At 45.1% G+C, this 13,209-nt stretch overlaps 1 protein-coding gene across 5 annotated transcripts in view; it reads left to right on the top strand.

Moving 5' to 3' along the window:
- Positions 1-504: 504 nt before the first annotated feature.
- The window catches only part of YPEL5 (yippee like 5), a 30,640-nt gene continuing 17,935 nt past the window's right edge, over positions 505-13,209 (top strand). Inside the window, exon 1 of one of the 5 annotated variants that reach the window (XM_033939169.1) lies at positions 505-652. The gene's annotated coding sequence lies outside the window, so the exon portion shown is untranslated. Of the gene's footprint in view, positions 653-3,342; positions 3,498-3,567; positions 3,715-4,101; positions 4,255-13,209 lie in introns of those variants that run through there. The other 4 variants (XM_033939170.1, XM_033939166.1, XM_033939168.1 and 1 more) reach the window with 4 other exon arrangements.

The following is a 13,209-nucleotide window of genomic DNA, read 5'->3' on the forward strand; positions in this document are numbered from 1 at the left end:
GCCTGCTTATCCTAGGTTAACCCCAAAGCTTTAGAAAATTTCAAGATTCAGTCTTTGATTATAATTATTAATCTACTCAATCTTCCTGTGAATAACTAGTTTGTCTTTAATCATAGTGGATGAAAGTTCCTGAAGTGACTTAACCTGTTCCTTAATCAATCAATAATTGTTCAGAAAACTCTCTTCTTCATGAAATTAAATGTCCAATTTCTGGAGAGCTCTCCATATGCTTTCCAAGAATACCACCATGGAAGCTTCGACAGTAATTGCTGCTATTGTCAAATGGCTACTTCCAGTATTATTTTCCTCTGTGCTAGACCAAGCTGCAATCTCATCCCTGATAGGGCCTTCCACTCGAGCGATTTCTGCAGAGGAATTTCCCTCGGTCACAGCAGGTTCAGCCAGGCATGACAGGAATTTGGACTCTATAGAAAAAGAGATGATTTCAGTCCCAAGGGCCAAGGATCTTCCTTTACCCAGGACCAATACCAGGAGTACACACCTCTGGTTTTCTGCATGGGGGTCTTAGCTGCATAACGTTAAAATGACTGTTGAATTGGTGGAAGTCTTGGTGATTGGGGAAGCCACTTTAACCACTCCCTTTCACCTAGTCTGCAGCGTACAGCTTGAGGAAGCAAAGAAGACTCGGTAGGTAAGATGCTCAGCATTTGCAGCTAAGTTTCATGGCACCATGTTAGCCACACCCCTTCCCCCTGGTCATTTTATTTTTCTATTCATGCTAGTCTCAGTCCTTGGTTTCTATTTTCCTCAGTCTTCTTTTAACTCTCTAGCCAGAGTACCTTTGTCCACTTGACAATTCTTGTCCTCATGTCTACTTATCTTCTCTTTGCGTTCCCTTGCTCCTCTATGTTTAGCATCTTCCCTCCCTGTGTTTCTGTATTCCCCTGTCCAAATTTTTCTGTGTCCATATCCTCTTTCCACATCCAGAATTGGTCCTCTGCATTCCCATCTCCCCTCTGTGTCTCTAACTCTATGTTCAACTAATTTCATTTCTCTGGGACAGGTAAAACAAGGATCCCGCAAACCTCACAGATCCCGCAGATCTAAAGCGCACGGTCTTAAAAAGAAAGCAGACGTGAGTCCATAGTGATCTTTTTTTTTTAACCACCCCCCCCCCCCCCCACGGACCTCATGGATCCTGCTCATCCCAAGGATTCTAATTTTGACTCCCACGGACCTCATAGATCCCACTCACCCAGCGGGATTTATGGGGTCTGCAGGGGTAAGGTCCATGGGGGTTAAAACCAGAATCTGTGGCATGAGCAGAATCCATGAGATCCACAGGAGTTAAAAATAAACGAGGATCCCTGCAGACCCCATGCTATTAATTTTTTTAACGGAATGTATCACAAGTTCAGCTTCTCCTTTGGGGAATAAAATAAACTGAGGCTCCAATTAAATGTTGGCAGAGTATAAAACTAAACAATAATCAACAATCCAGAACAGTATTGCCATAAGATTTAGAGACATACCACTGCCAGCATATCAACTTATAATGACCATAGCTTGGGGTTCATAGGGATCCTTGTTTTAACTCCCACGTACCTCACAGATCCCGCTCACCCCATGGATCCTCATCTTAACCCCCTCCTGCGGACCCCACGGATCCAGCAGATTGGTAGCTGTGTCTGCAAGGGGATAGTGAAGATGATGATCTGTGGGGTGAGTGAGAATTGTGAGGTTGGTGAGAATTAAAATGAGGATCCGGCAGACCCATGCTATAGCCGCTTTCTTTTTAAGGCCGTACATTTTACATGGGGATTCATAGGATCCTCATTTTACCCTCTCCCTCTCCCATTTTATCCTACCCCTCCCCCTCCGCAAGAGAATACAGCATCTCTTCTTCTCGTTCCTCAATCTCTCAAAATCTGGCACTTCTCACTTGCATTTTCTCTCCCCCCCCCCCCTCCCAATCCAGTCTTTCCCTCTTCCCTCTTGGGTCCAGCATCTCTCCTTTCTCCCTTCCCCACCCCACCCCACCCCACTGGTCCAACATTTCTCCCTCTTCCTATTTTCTTTCCTGGATCCTTTAAACTTGCCTTTACCACCAGGAGTTGTGGGAAGCAAACCCAAGCTGCCTCCAGCCAGACTGGGGCCTTCTGTCTGCCATGTTCCACCCCATCTGTTCTGTTTACATGTGGGTGGGACATAGCAGAGAGATGGCCCAGGGACTGGCTGAATACAATTTGTGTCAAACACTGCGCCTGTTGGCCCATCCTGATCGTACAGCTGAGTTTGAAGAACCAGGTAGGGAAATCTGCTACTATTAATTATTTCTATAGCGCTACCAGATGCATGCAGCCCTGTATAGTCACAAAGAGTAAGAAAATAGTTTCTGCTCCAAAGGGCTTACAATCTACAGGCAAGACAGACAAACAAGATGTCATGGATACAGTTAAGGGGAACAATTAATCAGCTGGCTGGGTTGGAGTGCAGAGGAGTAGGGTTAAGGATTGAAAGCTATAAGGAGTAGGGTTTTCAGTCTGCTTTTAAACAAGGGAAGGGGCTTGACTGACAAACTTGGGTAATTTATTCCAGGCATAGGGGGCAGCTAGATGAAAGGAACAAAGTCTGGAATTGGCAGTGGAGGAGATGGGTAACGTTTAAGAGTGACTTTATTTGAGGAACCGAGTTCTCCAGGAGGTGTATAAGGAGAGAGAAGCATGGAGAGAGAAGCGAGGAGAGATATTGAGGGGTAGCAGAATGAACACACTTGTAGGTCAGCAATAAGATTTTGAACTGTATAGGGAGCCAGTGAAGTGACTTAAGGAGAGGGGTGACATTAAGGTAGGGAGGCTGGTAGAAGATGAGTCCCACAGCAGAGTTTTGCACAGATTGCAAGGGGGAGAGGCGACACTGAGGGATACCAGTTAGAAGTAGATTACAGCAATCTAAGCCTGAGGTTACCAGAGCTTGGACAAGGGTCCGTTGTGTTAGGCACCACCACTACCTTCACCTAATTACATTATGAAGGGAAAACAGGGGCGGGGTTTAGCGACCGAATGAACAACAAGAAGCAGAATCGCAGTCTGACGAGAGCCACTTACACAAGTGGAGCGCAAATTTGAGACTCGGCCATAGAGGCGGAGTTAGAAAGTGAAATTGACAAGGGGGCGGGATTAACCGATCAGCCTGACAACATACGGGCAAAAGCAGACGTATGATAGATCGTTGAAGGGGAGGAGTTTATTTGACAGAGGCAGCACTGGGGGGGGGGAGGAGGGCTCGGGTTACGTGAGATTGACGTCGGTGGGCAGGGTTATGCGCACGATTGACGGCGGGTGGGACGGGCTATTTGCGAGATTGACGGCAAGGTTTTGTGGGACTATGTTGGAGGTTAATGGAGGATGGGCGGTGTTGGGTGCGAGATTGGCAGCAGGAAGGCGGGGCGCTGTGCTCACAGCCCTCAGACTCCAGTTTGAGACTAGAGAATCGGCGGCAGCTTCCCTCGAAAGCTTGAGTCCCCGTACCGTGAGGTGAGAGACGGACTCTACCGGGATTAAAAGGGCGCAGACCGTAGCTGCCTCGAGCAGGCTTCGCTGTGCTTCTGCATTCAAGGGTTGAGAGCGGCTGCTTTGGAGCGCGGCCGCCTCACTTAAGTGTTCTGACCTCCTTTGGCTCCGGGCGGCTGTTTTGTTCCAGTTATTGTTCCTGAAGAAGGGGAATCAGTGGTAGAGACGACAGCTCGAGTCGGTAAAGCAAGTGATGCCCGGGTTTGTGGTGGGAAAGCATATCTCGAAGTCAGGGACTGGGGAAGGGAAAAGATCTTTGTGGGGAAATATGGGGGGGGGGGGGGGGTTCGAGCGTCGCCGGGCTTGAATGGGAGAACTGAAAGGTGCTGGACCAGCGTTAGTTGTCAGGCGGGGGTGAGAGAGAAGCCGTTTCGTCGTCTCCCTTTGTTGTGCTTGGGCCTCCAATGTTGACACTCCTGCGCCTCAGCTGTTTCCCTTTATTGTGGTGGCAGCGCTTCGTGCGCGTGCAGGGCTCTGAGGAGCGCGCTCCGAAGCGAGGGGCGAGCCGCTCGTTGGTTGCGGGTTCGGCACGTGACTCAACACCAGCTGTAGTCTGGCTCCTCCCCTTCTGCTCGTGTGTGTGTCTGTTTTCTTGGCTTGTGCACGTGAGCGGCCGGGAGTGCGCAGGCGCGAGGGTTGCTGTTCCAGGAAGCGCCGCGGTTAGAGCGTCTGAAAATAGCGGCGTCGACGGCTGTGAAGTCAGCCTCGCAACTCTGCTCTAGTACGTGTGGGTGGTAGTTGCACGCGTATTTTTTTGACACCACCGCCCTTTCTGTTGTTGTTTTGCATTATTGCTGTGCATAACAAATTATTTTGTCTGGAACGACGATCGTGGACACACAGATTTTTTTTTATTTAATAGAAATAATGTTGCAGTTAGGTTGATAAATCCTTCATATTGCTTTGCATAGCCCATGATAGCAAATAATCCAATTAGCATCTAATATGTCCAGTTACTCCCGCCCACGCTGCAGAACCATGGAGCCTGATCGTCAGGAATATTTTCTGCGGAGTAACTTCTGTCGTTTTCATGTTGGGTAGATGATCATGCAGAATCCACCACTTAGTTGATGTCTAGCATCTCTCTTTAGCTCAGGGACTTTGGAAATAAGTACAGTACATATAAACCGCTTTGATTGTAACCACAGAAAGGCGGTGTCGAATCCCATTCCCTTTCCCCTGAATATTAGTGTGATTATATGCTCGGTTTTAAAATAAAACACTACTTTTGAAGTAATCGAAGCTGACGTAATTATGCGTGTGTATGGGGTAATTTCTTTTATCATGTGCGTATCTGTCATTTGGTTTGTTGTAAATATAGGATTACCCAAATGCTGAGCACCGGAGCCAGTTATAATAGAACAAGACTGTTTCTTTCCTTTTGTTGCTTCAGGAAAGACTAGGCCATGACTACTAGAATGTAAACATTTCTTTTTACTGGGTTATATTTGTGTGCCTGACAATGTGGGAACTGGATGAAAGTATTATAATTTTAGATCCTGACTGTATTTATTTTGTGGGGTGAATGGGAAACTTCAGGCATCCTCCCTGCATATTTCATAATTCTTTTCAGTATTGCTAGCCAATGATAATGATTTAAGCACACACACTAAGGGGTGTAGTTATCATCATGGGCTACTGTTAAGACATTAATTTTAGAGCAGGTCTCTTTTTAGGAAATGAGACCTAGTTACTAATAACTGGGGTTAACAGTAAAATAATATGTTGGTGATAACCCTTGTTGATAACTTCACTTCTAAATCTGGTTTTGAATCTGAAATAAGTAACTCAACTGGAGCACTAGGGACCAGAATACTGCCCTAATTGTTTTAAGTACAGTGATCTACCTTACCTAGTACTGGGTTTTAACAGAGTGATTATAGATTAAAATGAGTAATGGCTCTCTTTGAGGGATCATTCTTCTTAAGCTGTTCAGTTGAAGATGACTTTAACAGACACTGGTACCCAGATTAAATTTCTTGCCCTGCACAGCCTTACACAATAAACAAAGCACAGAGCCCAAAATCTGTGCTGGGGCTGAGTAAAGAAACAGTAAGCTAACTGTTGCTTAGATACTGTTTGTTGGATCCATACACTATGTTTAGATGGGTGATGGGTTTTATTTTTATTATTTTAAAATCGGTGATATGCACTGTGCTTTATGTATGTGCACTTGTCTCCTAAAATCAATGTATCTCTGTCCCCTCCCAAGAAGTCTTTAAGTGCCAGAGGAGATAGATTGTGATTTCATTGGGACAGACAGGGAAAATGCTTGAGTACCTGAATAAATTCATGTAAACCGTTCCTAGCTCCCCTGGGGGAACAGTATAGAAAATTGAATGAATGAATAAATAAATAAACGTGGAAATTACAAAATACTGACCTGGCGCACATAGAAATCTAGAATGGTTCCAAAGGACACAAAATATACTGAAAGCAGGTCCTAGGCAAACACATGCATGCCTAGTCCATATATGTGTAGTAAATGTTATCAGAGAAGCTGGCCATCAAAGTGGTGTAGCATTGCGGGGGAAAAAATGTCTACCTGGGATCCGGCAGTGGCAATCAATGTGCAATGCTACCTATACAGCGTCCTGATACTGATTGCCACCTCTAGATCCACGCAGTACAAAGATGGTCTTTCCTGGCAGTGACCAGGGCTGTATGAGTATATGTGACCTGTCACATGCATGTGCAAGGTGAAAGCCATGAGGGACTAAACCTTTCTGAAAAGGAAAGATTTCCTGGCTCCTCCTCCTCATGTAGAATGAGGTTTCTAGTGCGCTGACACTCCATTCCTGAACATGTGTGGGAGGAAATCTGGAAGATACTGACCAAGTAAGAACCTACACCTCCCCATAAGCCCCCATTCTTGCCCCACAGCTACTAAGCTGTTGATCTGAAATCACAGCACAGTGGCAGGATGCCTATGCACAATCACACTACTCAGCTCCAAATGTGATTAAGGCAAGTATAGACCCCACAATACCAACCACACCTGTCCATCACATCTTCCAAATGAACCCTAGCAGGACCACCCATGTGAGCATCACATTGCCATACATGAAGGGGCGGGGGAGCGGTCGGCTTAGCCTCCCCTTTACTCTCCAGGGCTGAGGAATGGTCAGGAAGTCCATCAGTTGGGAGTAAATCCTTTCCAGAGCTCTGGAATGGTGATCATCCTAAGCAAAGGAGCGTGGAGGCATTTTCTCTGGAATTTGTCAGTCTGATGTGGAGAGTTTATCTGGATAGACGAGATCTCCAGGAGATGGCTGGCAGTGCACCAGGAGGCACACAAAGGGGCTGGGTCTCCCAGGGCACGTCTGCCTCAATGTCAGAGGCTGGCCAGGATCTGGTGGGCTTTTCTGAGTAAACTCAGAGGATGAGGGGTCTGCTTGTATCCCGTTGCTGTTACAGAGCGAGCCCTCTCTGTCAAGAGATATAGGTTTGAGTACGCAAGATACAGTGGTGGCCCTTGATCAAGGGGATGACCCCATGGTCTGCCAGCTGTTCAGACCCTCAGTTGAGTTAGAGCTTATCACTAACTGTGGGAGTTAAACTTGGTCTCCCAGCAGGTCCCCTCTGCTCCCTGCTCTATGAGTGGAGTGAGAGCCCAGTCTTCTTCGTTTCCCTGACATCCTGATATCAGTATATTAGTCACAGAGCACTAGGATGCTCCTGAAGGATCCCGTAAAGAAGCCAAAACAATAACTTGGCTGTATCTGATAGCACAGGTGTGTCAGCAGCTGTTCGCTCATCCAAGGTAGATTCCTTAGTAGCACAGGTACCCAAACACACATCCCTACCAGTTGAGGAAGGCATGGTATTAAAGGATATGCAGGTTTGCAGAGTGGATGTGATTCTTAAAAAGACAATTTGAAGCACTGGCCTTTTGAATCAAAGCAGCTGCAGCAGCAGCAACAACAACAACAACTTTCTTTTTGACACACTCCTTTATACTAAGTTGCAGGGGCTTGAGCTGGTGGATTACGTAGCCAACAATCTCTACGACATCAGAGTCGTGAGCAAAGATTCTGCTTATTCAGTTTTGGCTCTTAAAATGCTCTGGATCATGCACCTCCAAGGCTACCCTCAGCAGACTTCCTTTCAAGGGATAAATGTTCGGAAAGGGACTGGATGATCTCAAGACCAGCGTGGCAGATTTGTCGGCCAAAATCTGTATCTGACAGCAGACAGCAAACCTCTGGTGCACAGGTGTCAAACTCAAGGCCCGTGGGGCAAATCCAGCCTGCCTAGCTGTTTTATGCAGCCCGTGGTGCGATGCGGCATTTTTCAGTGCCGCCCCTGGGTGTTTTATCTTCTAGCCGGTTCCCTCCTCATTTCTGCAGTGTGCACAAAGCTGCAGGCAGTGGCTCCTCGTGCATCCCATGCCTCGTCCAGAAGCATTCCCTCTAACATTGTGACGTCAGCGAGAAAGCTTCCAGTTCAGGCGCAGGACACGCGTGGGAGCTGCCACCTGCGGCTTTGTGCATACTGCAGCAGTGAGGAGGAGGGAGCCGGCTAGAAGATAAACCACCCAGGGGTGGCAATGAAAACATAAGATACCCACTGTAGGGAGGCACAGGGGGGAGGGAGAGGGGCATGTTGGGACTCAAGAAAGAGGCACAAATCAGATAAATGATAGAAGGAAGGGAGGGAGGGGGCATGAACTTGGAACATGGAATGAAGGGAAGGAGGGAGAGAGTAAGGGAAAGAGCTGCTGAGGTGAGGGAGGGAATAGAAAGGGACAATTGGGTGTCAGAGAGAGAGAGATGGTGCACATGAGGAGATGAAGAAAAATGAGAATTGTTGGGCAGAGAGAATTAATGGACATGGTGGTGGTAGAGGAATGAGGTAGAGAGATGCTTGGGAAAGAGAGAGATGTCAAACCACTGGAATGGGAAGGAGAGAGAGAGATGCCAGACCGCAGAAAGGAGAGGAGAGATATGTTAGACCTCGGGAAGAGGGAGGGAAAGAGAGAGAGATGCCAGACCATAGGAGAGGAGATAGATTCCAGGCTATGGGAAGGAGAGGAGAAAGATGCTAGACCATATGAGGGGGAAGGGGGAAAACAGAATTGTCTGACCATGGGAGAGGGATGAGATGATGCACAGGGATGGAAGGGAAGGGGAGACAGAGGGAGGAGATAGTGCACAGCAATGGATGTGGCAGAGAAGAGATAAGAAGAAATGCTTCTTATGAATAGATGGGAATGGAGGAGATGATACACATGGATAGATGGGAAGGGAAGACATGGAAAAGTAGATAGACTTTGAGAAAGAAAAATGGGAAAAAGTTGAATGTTAAAAGTTAATGCTAAAGATGAAGTGGCAGGAGAGAAAAACAGTAAATGGATAAGGTGGCTCTGGATACACAGTTAAGAGCATAGCCAGAGACTGGGAAAAGAAGGTTTGAAAACCAAAATCACCAGACAACAAAGGTAGGGGGAATGATTTTATTTTCAATTTAGTGATTGAATTGTGTCAATTTTGAGAATTTACATCTGCTGTCTATATTTTGCACTTTTCAGGAAGAAATGCATTTGTTTCTTTTTCTCTGGAGTTGTATTGCATGCAGAGTCTTGAATCTTAGGGTTTCGTTTGTATATATTAGTACTTTTAGTTTTTGGTCCTGTATTTGCATAGGGGTTTTCTGTGTTCTGGTAGGAATGAATGTTGAGAAGCATACAGTGTACTTTGTGTAGTTTAATTTTGTGGTTAACCATTATGTGTTGTTAATATTATATTGTATGTATGTATATATGAAAAATGAATGGAGAAAATGGTATTACAATTAGTACTATTATGGGGACGGGGTCTGGCCTATGTTTTAGATTTTGGCCCCTTAATGTGATTGAGTTTGACACCCCATCTCTAGAGGCTCTGGGTGGTCTAATTTTCATGGCTTCAGGCACTTTCAGCAGTACTCAGTAGGAGCCTCCTCTCAAAGATCCAGGGAGCCAGACATTCTCAGGTCCCAAACGGAGCCAGGTCTCCAGTTCTTGTTCTGCTACAACTTCCAAGAAAGCACAATAATGACAGGTCTAGAGCAGTTCCTCTCAAGATAGGGAGACGGCTCTGAGGAGGCCTGGGTGCAGATCTTATTGGACTGTTGGGTGCTGGAGGTCATTCAGAGAAGTTACAAGCTCAAATTCACCTAGCCCTTAACAGACTGGTTTGTGTACTCCCCGGAGGAGTGAACAGAGAAAGCTAGCAAGGTCGTGGCTACAATTCAGAGACTGTTAGGTATTCAGGCATTATCAAGGGCCATGCCCCTCAGAAATAGTCTCATGGGTAATTATGACAATGGATGGGGCTTACTGCATTGGACACCCAATTCGGGGGTGTTGGTCATCCTCCCAAAGGAAGTGGTTGATCAACAGATTGGAACTTCGAGCCATTCAATTGGCTGGAGAAAAGTCTGGAGGGACATGCAGTCTTCTCGGACAACACTACTGCAGTGATGTATGTCAATCACCAGGGAAACACCAAGAGTGTGCAGCTGAGTCTACAGTCCCACTTACTGTTCAGATGGACAGAGTTTCATCTTCGGGCTCTTTCAGCGGTGCATGTAGCGGGAATGGACAATGTCCAAACCGATTTCCTCAGCAGACAGACACTGGATCCGGGAGAATGGACACACTTCAGCAGTCTTCCAATCCATTGTTCATCACTGGGGTCGCCCAATATTCAATCTGATGGTGACGGCAATAAATAAGAGGGTGAACCGTTCTTCAGTTGAAGATCCAAGCCCAGAAGCACAGGTCTGGATGCTCTGGTCCAGTTGTGGCCAAAGAGCTAGCTATTTTATGTGTTTCCTCTGTGGCCCAAGATAGGATGGATACTCCACAGGATTTCAAGTCTTTAGGGAACAGTCGTGGCTCCATATTGGCCACTCAGACCATAGTATGCAGATCAAGTGCATCTTCAGAGGGGCGCATGTCTCAAACTGCGAGAACAGCCGGACCTTCTTTCTCAGGGACCAATGATCATGGAAGATCTTGATCGCTTTGCTTTTATGGCATAGCTCTTGAGTGTGTGGCATTAACATTTAAAGGGTACACGGCGGTAGTCATTGCTACTCTGCAGTCCCAGCACAGACCCCTGGGGAGACCCACTCCCCATCTTTCTCTATTAAGAATATTGACATTTTCTATCTTTTAACCAATTCTTAATCTATAATAGAAGTGTGTCTCAGGAGTTGTTCATTAGATACTTTATCAAATGCCTTCTGAAAATCCAGCTCTGCAATATCAACCATCTCACCTTTATCCACATGTTTATTCCTTCAAAGAAATGTAGCAGATTTATGATTCAATATTTCCCTTGGATTGGTCCTTGTTGGTTTTGTCCCATTAATCCATGCCTATGTTAATCCATGCTTAGTAATTGCATGTTATAATAGTCTCACATTTTTCCTGGCACCGATAGGTCACTGTCCCACTCCCACCATCCCCTACATCTGGCCTCAGTCCAACTGTTAGCCAGAAGACCAGGTTCATCAAGTTAAAGCAGGGCTCAGACTACATTGAAGTCTGCCCTAGTAGATATACTGTTCTGCTTCTCAAGTTAAAGCATTCCAATGTATAGTTCTTTGGGGAAAACACTTGAAAAATTAAGATTTAAAATACTTTCCGACATGCAACATAAACAAATCAAGTTTAGGTGAAATTGCATCTTATCAAAAATACGCAGAAAACATTTTAAGCCTTAGAACTGTGTTTGAAACAAGATTTGCAAATTTAAAATCTTTGGAAAACAAGTTTTCTTTGTTTTCTTCGATTTTTTTTTTTTTTTTTTCAATAAATATAGAATTGGTACCTAATTATATGCAAATAGAAGTAATTGAGACCCAATGCGATTCAGATTTGAAGACAAAATGCAGTGAAGTTGGCTTGCTTGAATTTTACAAATATTTGCCAGCCAGGTTTGAAAATACTCAAAATTTGCATATGAATTTATTTAAATGTTTGGAAGTACTTATCAGTGCGAGCAGTTATTTACACTTATGAAAGTAAAGTCTCCTATCAAATCCAGAATTACTAACATTCACATTGGGTCAGTTTTAAAAGTAATCACTGCGGACAAGATTTCCCCCGAAATAGGAAAAATAGTAGCAGAGAAGAGATGCCAAATGTCAGGAAGAAAACATTAATTTTATCATTACTCTTCTTTTTTTATACTGTACTTTTTGAAATAAACCTAATTTTCTATGAAAAATGATGTTTTTGCAGCCCACATAAACTTAAACCTTGTTTATTTGGCCTGTGTCAGCCTTTGAGTTTGACATGCTTGACTTAGATGATCTTATGGCTTGTGTACAAGATCGCTGGCCAAGATCTTTACCAGATAGCATACCCCAAGCAGCTAGAGGCCAGAGCCAGGGGTCCTTTCGAGGCTCCCGGCACTCTCGCCATTATACCACAGGAGTCTCTACCTAGAGAACCTTTCAGGGTTCCAGACTGAAATTCTCCAGGAACTGGAGGAACCAAGGTTCAGGTTCCTGCTCCATTGTAAAGCCACAATGATGTCGACCCTCAAGCTGCTCTTCTGAAGATTGGAGCTCGGTTCTCAGACTATCTGGAGTCTTGGGAATGGATAATTTAAATTTTTTTAAAAAATGTCCAACCACTGGGTCCTGGACATTATCAGAGAGGGTTACAAGATAGTTTGCATACCCTCTCTGTGATTGGTTCATGGATTCACCGGCAGGCCATCCAGAGAAAGAAAAAAAGGGTCCGAGCAACGTTACGAAGGTTACTATATATTCAGAAGACTCGGGCTCCTGCAGATACATCATATATGTTATCGTGTCAAAAGCTTAGAGGATTGAAGGCCCATCCTGAATCTCAAACATGTCAACGTGGCCCTGAGAGTTCCTTGGTTTCGGATGAAGACTATTCAGTCTGTCATCGCAGTGGCGAACACATCTTGCAGATCGAGATCCCTGAGGAAACGATTGTCTAACATCGTGAAACGTTGGCCATCGTCTGCATTATTTTTCCAGTGTTCTAGTGCTTATTCACTGGACAGAAGGGGCAGTTGTGAACAGCAGTATTAAAGCATTGGAACAACATAAAGATAAGTCCTATTTGTTTTCCTCTATGATATTCATTTGCACATTGTGAATTCTAAACAACATTATGCTTTACAAATAAGGGTTTTTCTGGCTAATGATCAAAGCATGAGGGGGAGCTGATACTCTGTCTAGTAGAGAATGACACGGTGACAAAATTCATCACCATTCCCGTCCCTGCGGATAACCGCGGTAAACCATCTTCATGTCATTCTTTAAGGAGAAAGGGAAGAATCAGAGTATAATTGGGCACAATCACTGACCTACAAGCTTTGCTTTGAAGAATGCTGGTGTAGAAGGACTGAGGTTGAAATAGACACTAGAAAATGATATGGGATTATTTCCCGCGGTTATCCGCGGGGACGGGAACGGTGATGAATTTTGTCACCGTGTCATTCTCTACTGTCTAGCTCTCTCTCGTAGCCCTGGTGCAAATTTGCTCCTCGTGGCTTCTGAGGCTTTTACCCTTTGAATTTCTTTTGGTTTTGAGAAATTAGGGTGAATTTTTGGCATTACACCCAGCATTCATACAACTGGAGGTAGTTTTCATTGTTAAATGTTATTATATACTCCAGTTCCTCTATTTTTATTGTGATTTGTG

This window comes from Geotrypetes seraphini, chromosome 3 (assembly GCF_902459505.1).
Source record: "Geotrypetes seraphini chromosome 3, aGeoSer1.1, whole genome shotgun sequence".
NCBI classification, from domain to species: domain Eukaryota; kingdom Metazoa; phylum Chordata; class Amphibia; order Gymnophiona; family Dermophiidae; genus Geotrypetes; species Geotrypetes seraphini.